Genomic DNA, 21637 nt, shown 5'->3' with positions numbered 1-21637 from the left:
ACTTCTCCAATTATGTGAAAGTATTAGATTCTCTGTAGGAAATGTTAATAAAACCTGAACACTCCCAGTAGAACATAGACAATTAAACCAGTAGTTGGCCAGATATCTTGCAACAATTAGTGGAATACTATGGCAGTTGAGCTAACAACTGCTTTTAAAAACTAAAAGGTATTACCCATACTGCTTGTCAAGGGCTCCATTTATATACTGGCCCACCCCGTCCCCAGAGCACAGCATACTATGACGAAGAGTTGGCTGTACTAAGGAGAAAAAAATCCACTACACCTTTCATTAGACCTGGGGCTGCCTGAAATATATCTACCTAACAAACATCTGCTTAAGGGTGGCCCTCTGTCTCTACCTATTCAAGAACAACTTGGTGCTCCTTTTACTTTAAGGAAATCTCTGAAAAAGACAGATCAGATTATAGTGTCTTAGATGGTATCATTCTGCATCTTTGTTTTCGTTCTTCTTTCAGTTGCCTGGTGCCCCACTATATGAAGTTGCCAAGATCCCCTAAAAACAAAAGTGACAAAGGCACTACCGTTCTTAACATCATACCCAAGAGGATGAGTCTGTGCCACTGGGTTCAGAGAGCATCCACCAGAAATCCAGCACACAGGGATTACCTAGAATAGTAGTGCTTAAACTCACTCACGACAGGTAGTGAAACACGTGTAACACCTCCTGCTGCAACAAAGAAGAGGGAGGTGTTACAGTCAGCAAATGCTTCACCTTGGAATTTTCACACACTCTGTATCTTGGGTCATCCAAAAGTCTGCATACTTTCAATAGGATTGAGAGGAGCCTCGGTGACTAACACTGGCAAGAAGCCACAGTATGGTCAATTCTAGCCTTTGGGTCCTATGATTCAGAAAGAAAAATGAGACCATGGAGTCTCTGTGATTTCTACCTCTTCCACCAAGATGATTCGTCAAGGAGGGAGGGGGGCAGATCCTATAAGGGAAAATATAGCATAAGTATTTAGGATGTTTGACTAAGGAATGCTTTTAGCAGCTGAGAATTACACTGCTTTTGAAAAACAATTGCTGGCTGATTACTGGAGGGGAGTAACAGTGCTAGTGAAGAGACTCAACAGAGGTCGGTGAGTGGTTTTGTGAGTTGGAACCCTTTGTCTCACATAGCAATGTAACTTAACAGTCTTTGATTATTAAATAGAAAAATCAAAATCTAAGAAAGGATGAGAGATATCTATGTGAGCTCATTATAAAAGACACATCCCTGACCAGGACCCTCACTTTCATTTGCCCGGAAAAACTGATGCATCCTCTGGGCACTAACCTTTAAATCAAAAGTAACAATGTGAGGCACAGATAGAACCACTCATTTAACAGGCAGTGGGCCTCAGTAGACAGGCACCACCTTCCACCCTTTGTCATAGACATCCTGTCTACGGAAGAGGTAAGGTTATTCCACACAATGAGGGAGCTCTGTGTCACTGGCAGTTACAATAGCTATAAGTTTGAGGCATCAGGAAGTGAATTTGTACTGACTCCAGAAATTAAAATATCCAAATGGCTGGAAGATCTTGGAATGGTATATTATGACCAGTAGGCTTAGGGATGCCTTTTATAGCAAGAATCAGGCACATTATTCACTCAAATGACTATTTTTGTATCTCATATTTTAGTGTGTTGAATAGTGTCTTAGTCCATTTTCCGTTGCTATAAACTGAATACCATGGGCTGGGTAATTTATGAAGAACAGAGATTTATTTAGCTCATGGTTCTGGAGGCTGGGAAGTCTGACAGCTTGGTGCTGGCATCTGGTGAAAGCCTTTTTGCTTCATCATAGCATGGTGAAGGCATCATATGGCGAGAGGACAGGAGTGTGCATGTCAGCTCAGGCCTCTTCTTCTTATAAAGCCACCAGTCCTATTTTGGGAACCCCACCGTGTTGACTTTATCTAATCCTAAGTACCTCCCAAAGGCCCCACTTCCAATCAACATATGAATTTGGAGATTAAGTTTCCACCACATGAAATTTGGTGGACACATTTAAACAATAGCAAATAGTGTCCCCCCAAAAGATATGTCTAAGCCCTAACCCCTAGTACCTGTGAATATGACCTTTGCAGATATAACTATATCTTTGCAGATATAATTAAGTTAAGGATCTTGAGATGAGAGCATTCTAAATCAAATGCCTGGTGTACTTATAAGTAGAGGAGAAGCCACAGAGACACAAAAAAGATAATACTATGAAAATGAAGGAAGAGATTGGAGGGCAGCCACAAGCCAAGGAATACCAAGGATCAGAAACTAAGAGAGAGCCATAGAGTGGATTCTCCCTCAGAACCTTCCAGAGTGAGTGGCTCTACCATACTGATATTGTACTTCTGCCTTCTTGGGCCTTGACAAAATACACTTCTGTTGTTTTAAACCATTTAATTTGTGGTAACTTGTTATGGCAGACCTAGAAAACTAGAACATATATAGACACCTACCAAAAAGATTAGGGATAGAAAAAACAATTTAAAAGCAAGTAAATCCATCAATATGTCATGGATGTTTGTTTTGGCCAAGGCACACTGGGTGCATCAGAGCACTAGACACCTGAGATGAGAACTAGGTTGGCTGAAGTTCACATTTTGAATATGTAATTACTGCTGGAGCCAATTGTCAGGATGTAGGAGTTTGGGCTCCTTCAGCAAAAATGCCCTGGGACATTCCAAGACGCAAAAAAAAAAAAAAAAAAAAAAAAAAAAAAAAAAAAAAAAGTCTGGAACTACTAAATAGACTCTATTGAATCTCTTTCTGTAATCTGAGGAATTCAATGGGCTCTGCCAGCAGGGAAGCCTTGCCTGGGTTTGAGTTTGCTTTCTTAGGCAAATCACTGAGAAGCCACCGTCAAAGGACTGCAGCCCTCCACCTTGAGCTAATATGGTATTTCTCAACTAAAGCCTCTAATCCAGGAATATATTTTACCACCCATATGATAAAGGACAGGGCAGATCGTTGGGGGATGATGTGCCCTACCTCTCACCTGGATTGAGAGAGATAGAATAAACCACTGAGGAGGGGCTTGGCCATAATTCCATGGTCAGTAATTCCAGATGGGTAGTCACTTGCAGACTATTGTATATAACTAGAGCCCTGCAATTACTTTTATCTTAGCACAGACATCCCCCTTTGTATTTGGTGCTGAGTCCAAGGAAAAAGAAGTCATTTTTAGCCATCCCGTATCTACCACAACTGGGAAATAATTTAATTTTTATAAGATTTAGGCACTATATTAGTTAAATGGTATTTACTATGAGATTTTGTTTGAAGAATAACTATCATTTGTTTACTGTCTAAAGAATAGATAGTTGCTAATCAATTCAACAAAGGAAGGGAAAGAAGTGAGTCTACCCTAGGCAAAGAACAGCATTGTCTCTTCCACTCCATGCCACTTTAGGGCAATTGACATGGTTTAGCACTATCGCACAACACAATTTACCCTACCGAATATTTCTCATCTTCTTTGGATTCAGTGGATTTTAGAAGCAGGACAGAAAACTGCTCAGAACCAGACCATATGTGCAACAATCCATTTACTAAGCCAGCCAGGGAGGGCAGTAGAGAAGAAAGAGTTAAAATGTTTTAATAGGTCTAAAAGCTTACTCACTTAATCGAAAGGTGAGAATGATTCCTGAGACTAGTAGACTTGTTCTTAAGAATGGTACTTCAACTTTTTGGCATTGAGACCCCCATCTGGTTAAGTGTGATCATATCACAATAATCCATTGAGTCGCCCAGAGATAGTATACTGTGCAAAATCAATATACTGCCTGCTATTCAACTTGCCTGTCTGTAGGAACTGCAGCTTAATCACGACTCCTTTTTATTGTGTGGATTTGGATGAAGGAAATATTAATTGTCATAGGTAGGATTAGGGTTTAAGATACTCTTTTTGTCACCAAGTGGCATTTAAGTCACATAATGAATGGGCTAAAGAGCAGTAAGCAAGGCATTCCTGCCCGTAAAGAATGCAGAAGACTGCTGTAGTGCCTGGACCTGGCAAAAGAGACTAGAAGGGAAGAACTGACCTTGGAGTCAGGTCTCCAACCACGTAGATCAGTCAGAGATTGATTTGGTTGGGAAGCTAATGTAGGAGGAGGAGTGCTGTAAGTAGCTGAAACCATGTAATTGATGTGGGCTAAAGATGATTTAGACAACGAAGAAAGAAAGAGAAGGAAGAAAGGAAGGAAGGGAGGGAGGTGAGCAAGGAGAGGAAGGAGAGACAGAAAAGAGAAGAAAAAGAAAAGAAAGAAAGAAAATTACTCATATATACTTCCACACGAAAACTTATAAAATATATTGAGGCGACCATATACTTATACAGCTCCATCTATAATGGGAAAATTTAGGAGACAGAAAATCATGGTGTTTGGATTGTACTGTACTTTCAAAGGCTGAAACGTGAATCCTCAAAGGAAAAATAGAAATTACTCTTGAACTTGTTGGGATTTGAAGTTTCCTCAGGAAATCAGATTAGAGGACTACCTGGTGAAGCCTGGAGGACCTATCAAAAAAAAAGGAAGCTTGGATCTTTGCAAGGTTAGAAGAACAAATGGGATCCAGAAAAAAGACTGGTCATATTCAATGGCTAAGAGCATTGGAGAAGGCCTGTGGAATCTCAGCAGGTCAGGTCCATGACTCATGAGTAGACACCTGTGTTTCTACTGCCTGGTGCCATAATCATAAACAATGTGAGCAGGGGCAAATAAGATCCTAGTTCAGTACTATTCACTATAAATATAATGTATGTAAGTTAAAATTTTCCAGTAGCCATATTAAAAAAAATTTTTAATGAAATTAACTTTTAAAAAATATTTTATTTAACTCAATATATCCATCATATTGCCATTTTAATATGTAATCATATTTTTAAGTATTAATTACACATTTTACATTCTTTTAGGTCTCTGAAATCTGATGTATATTTTATATTTATAGAACATCTCAATTTGCATATTCAATGTTCATTAGAAATGATGGCTCTCTGTTTAGACTTTGATAAAAGAAAAACTTCAGCCAAATTAAGTTTAAAGGAGTTTAATTGAGCAATGAATGATTTGCAAATTAGGCAGGTGCCAGAATCACAGCAGATTCACAGAGACTCTAGGGGTGCCTCGTGGTCAGAAAAAAACTTATACACAAAAAGGGTAAAGTGACATACAGGAATCAGAAGTGAGGTACAGAACCAGTGAGATTGGTTACAGCTCGACATTTGCCTTATTTTAATGCCATTTGAATATTCAGTAGTCTATGAGTGGTTGAAGTATGGCCCCTGCGATTAGCCAACACTCAGCTATTGTTACAGGTGCACACCACTAAGTTAGGTTTTCAATTTTATCTGACTATTAAGCTAGGTTACAGTTCACCTACAAAGACTCAAATATAGAAGTACAGAGTCCTTCTCAGGCCATATTTAGTTTGCTTAACAACTTCATAAAATGAAAAAGTAGATTTACATACCCAAGTTGTTCCAATATACTTAAAAGTTTCCAATAACTGAATCAAGTATACATTTTTAAATTTAAATTTAAACTAATTAAAATTGCATTATGTGGGATATGGGATGAGAGAGAAAATCAAGAGTTAATCTCTGCAGGAATCTGGGCCTAAGGTTCCCTTATTTGACTGATGTTTGTATTTTCTTATTTTGGTAAAAATTGACTCCCGTGTAGATAGTAGAGTGACAGAGGAGGAGCCCAATCCCACATAGATATAAAAGGTGGAAGCCGGCACGGTGTCTCATGCCTATAATCCCAGTACTTCGGGAAGCCAAGGAAGGTGGATCACCTAAGGTCAGGAGTTCAAGACCAGCCTGGTCAACATGGTGAAACCCTGTCTCTACAAAAACACAAAAGTTAACTGGTCATGATAGCAAGTGCCTGTAATCCCAGCTCCTCAGGAGGCTGAGGTGGGAAAATCACCTGAACCCAGGAGACAGAGGTTGCAGTGAGCAGAGATCATACCATTGCACTCCAGCCTGGGCAACAAAGCAAGACACCATCTCAAAAAAAAAAAAAAAATAGAAAAGAAAAGAAAAAAAAGAAAAGGCGGAATTAATGTCCCAAGCCTCTAAATTTCTTTAGAAAAAAAGAGATAGTGCTCCATCAAACTGAGCACATTGCTGCCTCAGGCAGCTGGGCACTGAGAAAGTGCTCTCTGGTCTAGAGTCACCAACTCACATCACAGAGCTTGAACCAGTTGCTAATCAGTTCTTGAAGGTGGGGGAGGAGATAAAACGTGACCCTGCAGTCACTCCCCTCACCATCCAGCCTAGCTTTCTGGACCTCTAGATCCTTTCACCCTCCTCTGTGCCACCTATTTGCTGATTCCACCTTTTTATATATGCAGTCGATCCTCATTATTCATGGATTCAGTATTTGCAAATTTGCCTACTTACAAAAATGTATTTGTAACCCCAAAATCAACACTCAGGAGTTTTTGTGGTCATTTGCAGACATACACAAAGGGGACAAAAATATGAGTTGCTCAACAGGGAACATTCCCAAATGACGTCCAGTAAGGCAACAAACCCTTCTTGTTTCAGCACTGGTACGGTAAATATTAATACCTTTTTTTTCACGATCTATGTAGTGCTATGTTTTCAATTTTTGTGCTTTTTGTTGGTAATTTCACTGTTTATAGTGGCCCCCAAGAGTAGTGTTGAAGTACTGTCTGTTGCGCCTGAGCACAGGCTGTGGTGTCTTAACAGAGAAAATACATGGGTTAGGTAGGCTTTGTGCAGACATGAGCTATGATGCTGTCAGCTCGGAGTTCAATGTTAAAAACCCAATAATATATATTAAATAAGGTGTTTTTAAACAGAAACACACATAAAACAAGGTTATGTATTGATTGGTTGATGAAACTGTTGTGACTATGGCTTACAGGAACCTAACTCCGCATTTTCCCCAAAAGAAATGGTTCAGTGGTCACTAATTTGGTGTTCTCAGCAATTTTATAGATTATAACTACATCAGATAATGAAAATTGACTCTTTATATATAATTCTATATAGAGAGAGAAAATTTTATATACATACACTAAAATTTTATATATATATAGAATTACATACATATATATATAATTTTAGTATAATTTTCTGTTTTTTCGACTTATAACCCAAGTATTACCTAGGTCTCCCTTTGTTCCCTAGAAATCTAAGTTTGGACCCTACCAATTCTATTGCCTTTGAAAATCTAAAGTTCTCCAGGACAGGTAGAAGCTGCTCTACTTCTCCAGGAGAACAGCCAAGAGTGAGCCAAGATCACGCCACTGCACTCTAGCCTGGGTGACAAAGCAGGACCCTGTCAATAAATAAATAAATAAATAATCCTGGAGATATTTGCTAATTCCTGAACTCTATTTAAAAAATCTACTGCCTTCCACCTCCTTCTCACGCTGGCCCTGGAGGGTAGCTGCTCTAGTGATTTCTAACAGAATTGATTTTTGTTAGGCAATTGTAAGCCTTTCACGAGTATTAATTAAATTAATCCTCACAATGACCATCTGAGATAGGCAATATTACTATCCCACTTCACAGTGAGGAAATGGGGAAACAAAGAGATTAGATTACTTGCCAAGATCACACTACTGATAAATAGCAGGGCTGGAATCCAACCCTGGCATCTGCTCCTTAGGCAAACAAACCATGTTACCAAAAATATCACAGCAGCTAGAGAAGCAATCTGAATCCAGTGAATTTGGAATTGTTGGAAAAAAAACATTCACTACCACATAACTATTTGCATATAGCTTCACATACTCTTTGAATTTATTTCTTTCACTTGCTACCCAGTGAAGGAATCAGGAGGATCAGAAAGGAAGAGGAACGTGCACAAAGACCATAACTCTAAGTGGCAGCATCAGGGTTTGAGCCTGGTCCAAATTAAACTTCATCTCCATTTCCCATAGGAAGAAATGGAGGACAGGAGGGGCCAAACAAGTTACAGTTTCATCCCTCCAGAGGGCCAATAGAGTATTTTGCACGAAGTTGAAGCTAAACATGTATTATGTCCTATCTCTGGACTGAATGACTAGATGCTACTCGGCTCCTCAACTAGAAGAAGCCTGGGACCTTGACCACACTAATGCTCATGACAGGGGATTTGCAGGTGACTAGAGGTACCAGATTTAACAAATAAAAATATAGGGTGTCCAGTTAAATTTTAGTGTAAGATAAGCAACGAATACCTTTTCTAGTATTAGTGTGTCCCATGCAATATACTAGAAATGCTATTCATTATTCATGTTAAATTTAATTTTAATGGGGCATCCTGTATTTTACGTGTCAATCCAACCCATGACCTCAGCAGACACTGTAGAAAAACAAAAGGAGAATTAAGGAGATAAGTGAAACAGAAGGTGAGCTGAAAAGAGGCACTGTGTGAATTTGAGGGTCCAGTAAGAGCTGACTTGTAGGTACTTGGTCTGTTTTGATGCCCACAACAACCTTGGGGAAGGGGCAGAATAGCAGAGGGGTAAGCTTTCTGCCCCTCCAGGTTCTGTAGGATACCAGGGCTTCTATCGGCACCCCTATGTTCAAATCCTGGCTGTACCCTCCATGGTTGTATACACTCTGGATAATTCACTTAATTTAAACCTTGCTGCTTTTATAAAACGGATAAACAAAAAGTTAATAGTGACATTCATCACACTGATGTCCCTCAATGAATTATCAATATGTTTTTCTTTCCCATCTATATTCTTTCTTTATTGAACTCTATTATTTTTGATCCTGGTTTAGAGTAAGCATTATGCCCTTACAAGAGTGAAATGAAATTTTTAAAAATAATTTTTTAATGTTTTCTGAGTGCTGAGTGTTTTCAACGATCATGCATGACTGGCAGCAAAGAGGAACTAGGATGGTTTCGATAAGGAGCAACAAGTCCTGAGCACACGCAGAGAACTGGCTGTGAATCCTGTTTCTGCCACTCACCATTTACTTGTTGGGTAACCTTAGCCACTTCATTTATCCTCTCTGATCTTCAGGCCTACCTCATTTCCTCCCCAAAGAGATGGTGGGTAAGAGAGAACTTCGCAAAATGCTGCCAGAGCATAAATAGGTCTTATGACTATGTAGCAGAAAAATGGGACCTCAAAGAGGAGGGAGACTTGCAGAGTGGGGTATTGCTGCCATTCTTTGAATAGCAGCTGAAAATATTTCCCCAAATTCTCCCCATCTGGTCAGGATACCCCACAGCCTTTTACTAAGATGGTGTCTTCATCTAGCCTCAGCCCAGCTGCAGTACCTTTGTGGAACTCCCACCACTGATGCTCAAGAGGAGAGTGTAAGTTCAAGAGGGGTAAGCTGTCTATCCACCCGCTCATCCACAGTCCCTCAGACAAGCATGCAGATATATGCTTTGGTTGTTTGGTTGGTTGGTTTTGTTTTGCAACAACTGGAGTGCAGTGGTGCAATCACAGCTCACTGCAGCCTCAACCTCCCAGACTCAAGTGGTCCTCCCACCTCAGTCTCCCAAGTAGCTAGGACTCACATGCCACCATGCCTGGCTAATTTTTCAGTTTTTCATACAGACAGGATCTTACTATGTTGCCTAGTCTGGTCTCTAACTCCTGGGCTCAAACAATCCTCCCACCTTGGCCTCCCAAAGTGCTGGGAATACAGGGGTGAGCCACCGCACCCAGCCCAAGCATGCTTTTAGATTGTACTCTCTAAAAATTAATGTTTGTTCCTGGGAGCAATGCATGAGCTAATATAACAAGTCTATTAATCAAATGAACTGACATAATTCCTACTAACACATGTAGGAATATTGAAAAGGAAATTCAGCCAGGAAGATCTAAATCCACAACAAAGTGCAAGCTATTATATTATCACATTGAAAAACACAATCCAGCCACCTGAAACAAGCAGTGTAACCCAAAAGCCATTTTCCTAAATTTGTCTAAGGGTTTCTCCAGCCCTACACTGTCCAATATGATAGCCACTAGCCACATGTGGCTGTTTAGTTTTAAATTTTCATTAATTAGAGTTAAATAAAATGTAAAACTTAATCCTCAGCTACATTATCTGTATTTCAAGTGCTTAGCAGACATATGTGGCAAGTGGCTACAATATTGGATGCATCCCTCTCCTCAGTACAATCCCACAGGGTGCGTGTGGTCCCCAAACTCCTTCCCAAACTTCCAAGATGCCAAGTATAAATACACAGGCTTCTCTGAGTGATGAGAAGAAAGAAATAAGGAAATCTTTCATTTAGCCAAAAAGCCATGTCTTGACAAGAAAAGATCAATATAAATAAAGTTACAGGGCAATTAATGGAGAAGTGATCTCTTCCATCAGCATTTGGACCATTTAAAGTCGATACAAAAAGATATAGAAGACTAGTTTCTGAAACAGCCCCATGTTTTAGGACCTGGATCAGGACTTTCAAAAATATATACTTTTTTTTAAACTTTTATTTTAAGTTCAGGGATACAAGTGCAGGTTTGTTACAAAGGTAAATTTGTGTCTGGGGGGTTTGTTGTACAGATTATTTCATTACCCAGGTATTAAGCCTAGTAACCATTAGTTATTTTTCCTAATCTTCTCCCTTCTCCCACCTTCCACTTTCTGAAAGGCCCCAGTGTCTGCTGTTCCCCTCTATGTGTTCATGTGTTCTTATCATTTAGCACCCACTTAGAACATGCAGTATTTGGTTTTTTATATCCTTAGGATGCGAAAGGATAATGGCCTCCAGTTCCATCCACGTCCCTGCAAAGGACATCATCTTGTTCTTTTTTATGGCTGCATAGTATTCCATGGTGTATATACCTTTTAACATAGATTACCTTGATTACAGGAACAATATTGTTACAGATTTTATCATTTTTGAGAAAGTATAATGAAAATTGTGTCTAACAAAGTAATAAGATTCCTTTCTGTCTATACGGTGAAAATGCTCAGGATGTTCACTACAGCCTGCCTCACCCTGGAAAAGGGATGTGAGGATAATGAGAAAGATGAGTATGTTCAGTGTGGAGCATGCAAATTTGCATGAAAAGTAAATGTAACCTTGTGCCTAACTATGACTGGTTCCCAGAGATATTTTAGTTCTCAGTTTTAATAACGTGTCTAGCACAGAAAAGCCTAGAACATAAAAGGGTCCAATACAAATTTACTGATTTAAGAAAAAATAATGTTTGTTTTGCTAAGAAAGGTAAAGCACCAATAAGAAATGAATCATACTTGCAGTGAGATAGATAGATAGATAGATAGATAGATAGATAGATAGATAGATAGAAAAAATAAGTTAAATTTAAAGTCAAATAAAAATCCAATGTCAATTGGATAAGAAATTGATGTTTAAGTCTAAAAAGTAAAGCTTGTCTTTATTTTGTCCATATTTTATTTAATTTTATTTGTGATAGGGTCTTGCTTGCTCTGGAATCCAGATAGGAGTACAATGGTGCTACCATGTCTCACTGTAGCCTCAACCACCTGGGTTCAAGTGATTCTCCTGCCTCACCCTTCCAAGTAATTAGAATCACAGGCATGTGCCACTATGCCCAACTAATTTTTAAATTTTTTTTGTAGAGATGTGGCCTCTCCATGTTGCCCTGGGCTCAAGCGACCTTCCTGCTTCTGCCTCCCAAAGTTCTGGGACTACAGGCGTGAGCCACCTCACCTTGCCTGTCTTTCTCTTTTAATCCATTTCATGTTGTTTATGCTTTTTTTTTTTTTTTTTCTGAGATGGAGTCTCACTGTGTCTCCCAGGCTGGAGTGCAGTGGCACAATCAGGGCTCACTGCAACCTCCACCTCCCAGGTTCAAGTGATTGTCCTACCTCAGCCTCCCAAGTAGCTGGGATTACAGGTGTGTGCCACCATGCGTGGGTAATTTTTGCATTTTTAGTAGAGACAGGGTTTCACCATGTTGGCCAGGCTGGTCTCGAACTCCTGACTTCAGGTGATCCGCCCTCCTCGGCCTCCCAAAGTGCTGGGATTACAGGCATGGGCCACAGCGCCCAGCCTGTTTATGCTTTTAACCAGTATCTACACTGGTTACAGTTTCTTTACCAAGTGAACTGACTCAAACTTTCATTCATACCCAAAGAGTCTGAACCCTTCATGAATTAGCCTAGAATGGTGTCAATGTTTTAATTAGCCTTTGCCACCAGGCATGGCAGTATAAGAAGTCATGCCACCAGCTCTCTCACTTTCTAATTATATTCCCCCAGGCCCCTATCATAATGGACCTTGGTCAGGTGCCACTTTTTTGCAATGAAAAAAAGTCTAGTCAAGCTAGCTAGGCCTTCCTGGGATGAGAGAATCTTCACCACTCTGGACCATGCCAAAATGCTGAGGACAGTAGCCACATTCTTTTGAGGCTCTATTGCTTGCAAACCTACTTCTCAAAATCCATTTATTTTCTAGACAGAGATCAGTTGGTTGCAAAGAATAGAAATTATCTCAGGTAACTTAAGTGAAGGAGGGTTTATTGTAAGAGAATTGGCGGCCACCCCAGCTCCCAAAGTAGACTGTTGAAACAATTTATTGAGTCTGGAGCCTTTCCTGAATTAACAAAAGGGAGGATCCATTAAAGGATAATACAGCTTATTTATTATTTCAATAGCTTCCCAGGCAAAGCAGGAAAGAAACCAGACCTCTTTTCTGAACAATAATGGCGCCTACTAACTCTGGGGAAAAGGTAAGATACCTTCTAATTGAGGAAATATATCCTTTTTCAATATGAGTCTAGATTGTACTCTTTAAAAATTAATGTTTGTTCCTGGGAGCAGTGCATGAGCTAATATAACAATTCTATTGATCAAATGAACTGACATAGTTCCTCCTCACACATGTGGGAATACTGAAAAGGAAATTCAGCCAGGAAGATCTAAATCCACAACAAACTGCAATCTTAGAGTCTTTTCTTCCTTCCCCACCCCCAGCCCACTTCTATACACAGAATTTTGCAAGGCTTGGATAAAAGTAGGCATCATTTTTATCTGGTTAAAGTCCTGGGGACCCTACCTCTAATTTGCACACTCAGACCAAGACACTTTGGTAAGGTAAGAATGGTAAATTTGGAAAGAAAGAAAGAGCCAAGAAGTGAGATCCCTCCTTGTGGATAGGTGTGGGGTTTTCCCAACCAAATCGATGGAGTTCCTAATAAATAAAATTTTAAAAGGAGGCCCATGGAGAAGGAAAAGTTGTGCATCTAAAGGCCAGAGAGCTTGTGAAGGATCTGGACCTGCAGGTAACATCTCTTTGAGAAGTAAAGAGAAAGTCGAAGGAGTGTTTTATTCTTTCCTCTTTGACGTAGAATCACTCTTCAGAAATTGCCTCTTTAGTGAAGAAACCTGCATAGAACCACATGCAGAAATGGAAAAAAGATGTCCTGCTGTTATCTAGGATAATTAATCCTTTTAAAAAATTAATTTTTAAGTTGACTAACATGGAGAGGCCACATCTCTACAAAAAAAAACATGCTGCTATAAAGACACATGCACACGTATGTTTATTGCGGCACTATTCACAATAGCAAAGACTTGGAATGAACCCAAATGTCCATCAGTGACAGACTGGATGAAGAAAATGTGGCACATATACACCATGGAATACTATGCAGCCATCAAAAAGGATGAGTTTGTGTCCTTTGTAGGGACATGGATGCAGCTGGAAACCATCATTCTTAGCAAACTATCACAAGAACAGAAAACCAAACACCGCATGTTCTCACTCATAGGTGGGAACTGAACAATGAGATCACCTGGACTCGGGAAGGGGAACATCACACGCCGGGGCCTATCATGGGGAGGGGGGAGGGGGGAGGGGGGAGGGATTGCATTGGGAGTTATACCTGATGTAAATGACGAGTTGATGGGTGCTGACGAGTTGATGGGTGCAGCACACCAACATGGCACAAGTATACATATGTAACAAACCTGCACGTTATGCACATGTACCCTAGAACTTAAAGTATAATAAAAAATTTTAAAAGAGTAAAAAAAAAAAATTTAAAAACTAGTTGGGCATAGTGGCACATGCCTGTGATTCTAATTACTTGGAAGGGTGAGGCAGGAGAATCATTTGAACCCAGGTGGTTGAGGCTACAGTGAGACATGGTAGCACCATTGTACTCCTATCTGGATTCCAGAGCAAGCAAGACCCTATCACAAATAAAATTAAATAAAATATGGACAAAATAAAGACAAGCTTTACTTTTTAGACTTAAACATCAATTTCTTATCCAATTGACATTGGATTTTTATTTGACTTTAAATTTAACTTATTTTTTCTATCTATCTATCTATCTATCTATCTATCTCACTGCAAGTATGATTCATTTCTTATTGGTGCTTTACCTTTCTTAGCAAAACAAACATTATTTTTTCTTAAATCAGTAAATTTGTATTGGACCCTTTTATGTTCTAGGCTTTTCTGTGCTAGACACATTATTAAAACTGAGAACTAAAATATCTCTGGGAACCAGTCATAGTTAGGCACAAGGTTACATTTACTTTTCATGCAAATTTGCATGCTCCACACTGAACATACTCATCTTTCTCATTATCCTCACATCCCTTTTCCAGGGTGAGGCAGGCTGTAGTGAACATCCTGAGCATTTTCACCATATAGACAGAAAGGAATCTTATTACTTTGTTAGACACAATTTTCATTATACTTTCTCAAAAATGATAAAATCTGTAACAATATTGTTCCTGTAATCAAGGAAATCTACATTAAAAGGTATATACACCATGGAATACTATGCAGCCATAAAAAAGAACAAGATGATGTCCTTTGCAGGGACATGGATGGAACTGGAGGCCATTATCCTTTCGCAACATGGTGAAACCCCATCTCTACTAAAAGTACAAAATTCAGCCAGGTGTGGCAGGCATCTGTAATCCCAGCTACTTGGAAGGCTGAGGCAGGAGAATCGCTTGAAACCCGGGAGGCGGAGGTTGTAATGAGCCAAGATAGTGCCACTGCACTCCAGCCTGGGAGACGGAGAAAGACTCCGTCTCAAAAAAACGAAACAAAACAAAAAAAATTATGATCCTTCTTCTCCAAGGTGGGTTATAGAAACCAGAACCACTCTCCCACAAAGCAAGCCATAAAACTTACAAGTATTATTCTAACCTTCCCCTGCCTTGCTGTATAAGAGCTGCACATAAATAAATCCCTGGCTGGGCATGGTGGCTCATGCCTGTAATCCCAATAGTTTGGGAGGCCAAGGCAGGAGGATCGCTTGAACCCAGGAGTTCAAGACCAGCCTAGGCAACGTAGCCAGACCTCATCTCTACAGAAAATTTTAAAAGTTAGCTGGGTGTACTGGCATGAACCTGTAGTTCCAGCTACTTGAGAGACTGAGGGGGAGGATGCCCTGAGACTGGGAGGTCGAGGCTGCAGTGAGGCATGATCACGCCACTACACTCCAGCTTAAGTGGCAGAGTGAGACCCTGCCTCTAAAGACAAAAGAAGAAATAAAGTGAGAAAAAAGCGAATTATTTTTAAAAAGAAAGAAATTTTCACCATGTTGGCCAGGCCGGACTCGAACTCCTGACCTCAGGTGATCCACCTGCCTCAGCCTCCCAAAGTGCTGGGATTACAGGTGTGAGCCACCATACCTGGCCTCATAGTTTAATTCCTTGATCAATAAAGACAGGGAACATCTAACTGGTAGCCTTGGGTCAGATCTAATAAGCTATTGCCCAGGGGTAATGGACTGAGATGAAAGTGGTAGGTATAGTCCACTCTTACAGGATCTGTGGTCCAGGTAGGTGCAGAAGTTTGTCTAATCAAAGTAGCAAGCCTATTTATTCTCAGTGGTTGTGGGAGGATTTAAGGGCACTGATAAATAATACCCCAATTTCTTGTTCTAGTTCTCAACCAACTGAGAAATAAAGTAAAAGAATAAGGTAATAAGAGGCCAGGCACAGTGGAGGTTGCAATGAGCCAGGATCACGCCATTGCACTCCAGCCTGGGCAACAGAGCAAGACTTGTCTCAAAAAAAAAAAAAAAAAAGAATAAGGTAATAAGAGATCAAAACCACAATGTTACTGATAAAATTCATATTGACGAATGTGGCTATATCATTTAGCAAATGGGTCGCTTGATTCTGAATACCAGAATTAGGGAGACTAACCCAACCACTCACAGATGTTATACAAAAATTACAGCTTCCCCCTTGGTTTATGTAGAGGAATCAATATTGACCCTGAGTTGATTATTGTTAAAGTGGGTAATGGGTACCTGAATCTTTATACCATTGTCTCTTCTATTTAAGTACTCTGCATTTAATAACTTTTGGGAGTAAATCCAATCGTGCACTTATATCTTCCCCCAATGCTCTGAGAGAGAGATATCAGAAACATTCTTTTCTTTCTGCAAAGTGTAGAAATTTGCAATGATGCCACTTCAGTCATTAGGCCTTGTTGAAGGGATTTTTAATTCCCATCCAGCCTGCTCAAATTTTCCTATACAGTTCAATACACTGATTGAGCCCCAAGTTCTGGCATCCCAGTGTACCCCGGTGGTATGCCTGTTGTGTTGTAGCTTCCAAGACTATAGCGCTCTGGTGCGTTGGGATGGCAGTAGGCAGCATTTTTCAGTCCTGTTACCTATGTAGCTGCTACCACTGCATCCTGTTAAATAATGTCTTCAACCCAAGAAACCTGCTTCCTAGAGAAATTTCTCTCTATCTCTGCATTTGTTCCCACTAGAGAATGACTATCACCAGATTCCTGAACTGAAAATGCTGTTGACACTTTGGAAACTCGGACCCCTATTAATAGGGTGACCAACTATCCTGGTTTACCTTAAATGCAGGATTTTCAATGCTAAAACCAGAAAAACCAGGATGGTTGGTCATCCACCTCAGGCCTAATAAATACCAGTCAATAATTCAGCCATGGGCTTCCTTAAGATACTGTCTTTTCTTGACTGTTGAATAGTCTAAGACTTGAGTAGCAGCTCTTTCTGCTACTGGACACTTGTTTTACTACCCTATTTCTCTAGATTTTATTTCATGGCTAGTAATTAAGACATAAAATCAATGGGTTCTGGTTATGCCAAAGCCCTCACTCTTCGAAAGTGCCCATCCAGAGTTGGATAATCCCACACAGAAGGTGTTCTCTCAACAGACCAGCATCCAACCTAAACCTAGACCCAATGCATCATTTTTCTTCCTAGTCCCACATTAATACTTCTTATCTCTGCTGTACTTAGGTCCCTGATTTATAAATATTTCAGACATATTTTCTCAGGACACAGGGAGTACTTAAACCTCCACATAGCAGAGATATGACATACAATAAGCTGTTATCTGGAAACTCCTAGTGATGCATTTAGTACTTTACAATAATCTTTCTGGTCTTCCCCTCAACCCCATTAAGTGTTTCTGTAACTAGCTTGTGTATCTGTCCCCATCTTTAAGGAAGAAGTCCCTATTTGCTCATGCTATGATTTCCCTCATGCTCTCCCTCCCTCCCTCCCTTTCTCTGTCTCTCCACCCCAATTTTGAGATGCTGCACCTTAATAGTTTTCTATACCTAGATCCTTTTTGAAGGAGTAATTTCAGCCAGCACTGAAATCTACACTTTTTTTATCTTGTTAGATTTACTTAGGACCTAATGACTGTTTCTGAGCTAATAATAATTCCATCAGCTTATATTTTCTGATACTCTCTTTAAGAGCAATTACATCTAGTTGCATCTCCTTTTCCTTTTTTATTCATGTATCTTAGTCTTCTCAAGATATAATGAGAGTAGCACTTGAGCCTGAGATAAGCCATAAGAATTCCAGGATAGTCTCTCCATAGTTCCCTTTCTTGGATAAAGTCATTTCAAAACATCTTAGTGGGTCAGATTTGGAGCAGCCTACTTACAATGGTGAATACCACAACTGATAAATAATTGTTCTGCATCCTGCCCACATCTAAAAGATTCAGGGTGTCTTTTACAGATACAGGACTCTCCTTTCTCTTTGTTTCTCTTCTCTCTCTTCTCCTTGATTGAAGCATTACTTCAGCTGTCCCTGCTTACTAAGGCACTGCAGCTCACCAGCATCTTCATAGCCCTCACGTGGCTCATGCACATATCCTAGCTCTGATACCTTTGTAGTTCAAGAATAATCTACAGCACATTACACCCAAAGCTCTCACTTTTGCTATAGTTGTGCCTTTACAGAGCCATCCTCAAACCCTGCCCACAGTGGCATCTGGCTAAGGCCTACCCTTTTGAATATTAAGGACACCCACATGCACCTTGACAGAGACATTTTGGCTGAAGGCAGACAAGACCCATCTACTGCTCCCCTAAGTTCAGCCCAGAGCCTGGCTCATATTAAAAACAGATCCTCACCTGTGGATAAAGTTCCAAGACTTGTGAGGTCCCACCAAGGTGAAAGTCCCACCTGAGGTCAGGCATGGTGACTCATACCTGTAATCCCAGCACTTTGGGAGGCCGAGGAGGGTGGATCACTTGAGGTCAGGAGTTCGAGACCAACCTGACCAATATGGTGAAACCCTGTCTCTATTAAAAATACAAAAATTAGTCAGGCGTGATGGCACACACCTGTAGTCCCAGCTACTTGGGAGGCTGAGGCAGGAGAATTGCTTGAACCCAGGAGGTGGAGGTTGCAGTGAGCCAAGATCGTGCCACTGCCCTCCAGCCTGGGCGACAGAGCCAGACTCCATCACAAAAAAAAAAAAGTTCCCCCCTGGCCAGCAATGAAAACCTGAAACTTCCTGCCCAGCTACAACTGATAAAAACCAATTACATCCATTAAAAGAGCCTTCTGGCTTACTAAAAGCTTCCACAAAACCACTGCAATCACAAATGTATGCTTGCTCAAGTCCAAACCCAAAACTGACTTCACCAAAAGCCTCTTAACGTATTAGCTGGGTCTCCAAATTTCACTCCCTGTTTATTTTTTAAGGCTCCTGGTCCAGTGAATGAGATGTTGAAGTTGTGTGGATCCTCAATAAACGGCACATCTTTCCCTCTCCTGAGTTCAACACCAGTTAAAAGGTAGAAGCCAATAATCATTTCTATGACTGACAAAGTTAATACTAGAAAGAGGGTTTATGTCACTGGATAAGATAACTATCTAATAGTGAATCCCAGAAATAAAGAGAGGTTTGCCTACACGGCTGTAGATCATACTGGAAAACTGAGGTCTACCAATGGGGCAAGCCCCTTTAGAATGTCCTTCGAAGTGCATGCTTTCGAGGTCAACCTGGATCCCAAAGAGACAGTTGGGAAAGCTGAAGCTTGTTCTTCCCAAATGTATCAGTTAGCTAAGTCATTGACTTCTCTTCTGGAGAGGGAGGCTAGCATTGTTACTCTAAAGAGCTCCCTCCACATGAAATGAACAATTGAGAGAAGAAAAGCACTTTTCTCCAGTTGTAGTCAAAATTAACCATCCTAATGGATAAAGAAAATGTGGGATATATTCAGCCCTTATAAAGAAGGAAATCCTTTCATTTGTGACAATATGGAGAAACCTGGAAAACATCATGTGAAGTAAAACCAGCCAGAAAGACAAATACTGCATGATTTCAGAAATATGTAGAACCTTTAAAAAGTCAAACTTATGGAAGCAGAGAGTAGAATAGAAGTTACCAGTGGCTGGGGCTGGGAGTTAGGGCGATGGGCGAGTAGAGATATTGGGGAGACACTGATCAAAAGGCACAAAAGTTTCCTCCAGTTAAACAGGAAGAATCAGCTCAGAAGATTTATTGTACAATATGATGGCCATAGTTAGTGACAACATATTATACATTTGAAAATTGCTAAGAGAGTAGATTATGCTTTCTCACCACAGAAAAAATGTAAGTACTTGAGTTAATTGATATATTAATTAGCTCAATTTAACCATTCTACAGTATATTCATGTATCAAAACATGTTGTACACTAAAAAATCTATACAATTTATATTAGTCAACTTAAAAATTAATTTTTTAAAAAGATTAATTATCCTAGATAACAGCAGGACATCTTCTTTCCATTTCTGCATGTGGCATGAGAAATGTGAAATGACCAGATTCCAATTTCCAATATAATGGGATCATTATTACAGACCCCTAGTGAAACTATCTCTCACCTTGCTTTGGTTTTGTTGTTTTGTTTTGTTTTGTTTTGTTTCTGTTTTTGTTTCACTTTGAACCCTAAGGTGCTAAATACTTTGGTAGTAAAAGAATCTTGGTTAGAGAAAGACAGCATTTTGAGAATGATTATTGAAGTATAATTATGAGTGGTGATGCTCCCATCTCCAACTCTTAATCCCTGGGCCTTTTTATTCTGACTTGGAGACATGAATATATGAATCTGGCAGAGAGCATAAATCATCAACAGCAAGACAAGATGCCTAACTCACAAGAAATTGTCCCCCAGCTGGAGTCAAAGCTGAACAGTCATTTCTCTGTAATGCCAGCAACTTCTGTCTGATGGGGTCTATATTAGCTTCCTAGAGCTGCCATAAGAAAGTGCCACAAAATTAGTGACTTAAAACAACAGAAACATATTCATTTGTTATATCATGGTTCTAGAAGCTAGAAGCCCAAGGTCTCAGCAAGGCACTCTCTCCAAAGGCTTGGGAGAGAATCATTCTTTACCTCTGATAGCTCCCAGCAATCCTTGTCATTCCTTGGCATGTAACTGCACCACTTCAATCTCTGTCCTCATCTTCACAGGTCCTTCTTTCCTCTGTATCTGAGAGTTTTCAAATCTTTCTCTCTTTATAGAGACACCAATCATTGAGTTTAGGTGTCTGTAATCCAGTCTGACCTTATCTTAATTTGATTACACCTGCAAAGACCCTATTTTTAAATAAGGTCCTCTTCAAAGGTACCAGGGTTAGGACTTCAACATATCTTTTTGCAGAACACAATTCAACCCACTGTAGGTCCCATAATGAAATCAATGAATGGCATGGACATTGGTTCTTTGTCTTCTTTTTCTATGAAAAATTTCTTGACAGAGCTGTGATACATTAATTACAACAATGGGCCCTGGCTGAGTGCAGCGGCTCACACCTGTAATCCCAGCACTTTGGGAGGCTGAGGTGGGTGGATCACAAGATCAGGAGATCGAGACCATCCTGGCTAACATGGTGAAACCCCGTCTCTACTAAAAATAAAAAAAAAAAATTAGCTGGGCGTGGTGGTGGGCACCTGTAGTCCCAGCTGCTCAGGAGGCTGAGGCAGGAGAATGGCGTGAACCCGGGAGGCGGAGCTTGCAGTGAGCAGAGCTTGCGCCACTGCACTCCATCCTGGGCAACAGAGTGAGACTCAGTCTCAAAAAATAAAATAAAATAAAATAAAATAAAAGATCCTATGCTTCCCCTGCCTCCCCTGTATCCATACTCTTTGAAATGTGACTTTTCAATCCTTCCATCAAGAAAGTCTATTTCCTCACACACTGAATCTAGACTGGTCTTATGGTTTGCTTTGGCCAATAGAATGCAGCAGAAGTGTCTTCATGCTAGTTCTAAATGTAAGCTTCAAACTTCTGGTCTCTCTTTTGGAGCCCTGACCCTGCCATGTAAATAAGGTCAGGGTAGCTTGATACTTGATAAGACACATGTCCCAGTCTCCCATGTCACCCAGCCATCAGCCAGCCAACCACCAGACATGTGAATGAGGTCATCCTAGACCAGTCAA

The 21637-nt window shown here is 40.2% G+C and overlaps 1 long non-coding RNA gene across 4 annotated transcripts in view; it reads left to right on the top strand.

The window, feature by feature from the left end:
• The window catches only part of LOC105488681 (uncharacterized), a 61303-nt gene that overhangs the window by 6603 nt on the left and 33063 nt on the right, over positions 1-21637 (top strand). For 2 of the 4 annotated variants that reach the window (XR_011610889.1, XR_011610887.1), the window contains exons 3-4: positions 9211-9310; positions 18912-19003. The exons of the other annotated variants lie outside the window; for them this stretch is intronic. This is a non-coding gene — a long non-coding RNA (uncharacterized lncRNA). The remainder of the gene's footprint in view (positions 1-9210; positions 9311-18911; positions 19004-21637) is intronic. 4 annotated transcript variants of the gene reach the window in all.

Source organism: Macaca nemestrina, chromosome 12 (genome assembly GCF_043159975.1).
Source record: "Macaca nemestrina isolate mMacNem1 chromosome 12, mMacNem.hap1, whole genome shotgun sequence".
NCBI lineage: Eukaryota > Metazoa > Chordata > Mammalia > Primates > Cercopithecidae > Macaca > Macaca nemestrina.
Note: the sequence above shows the minus strand (reverse complement) of the source record. Positions and strands in the feature narration are given on the sequence as shown.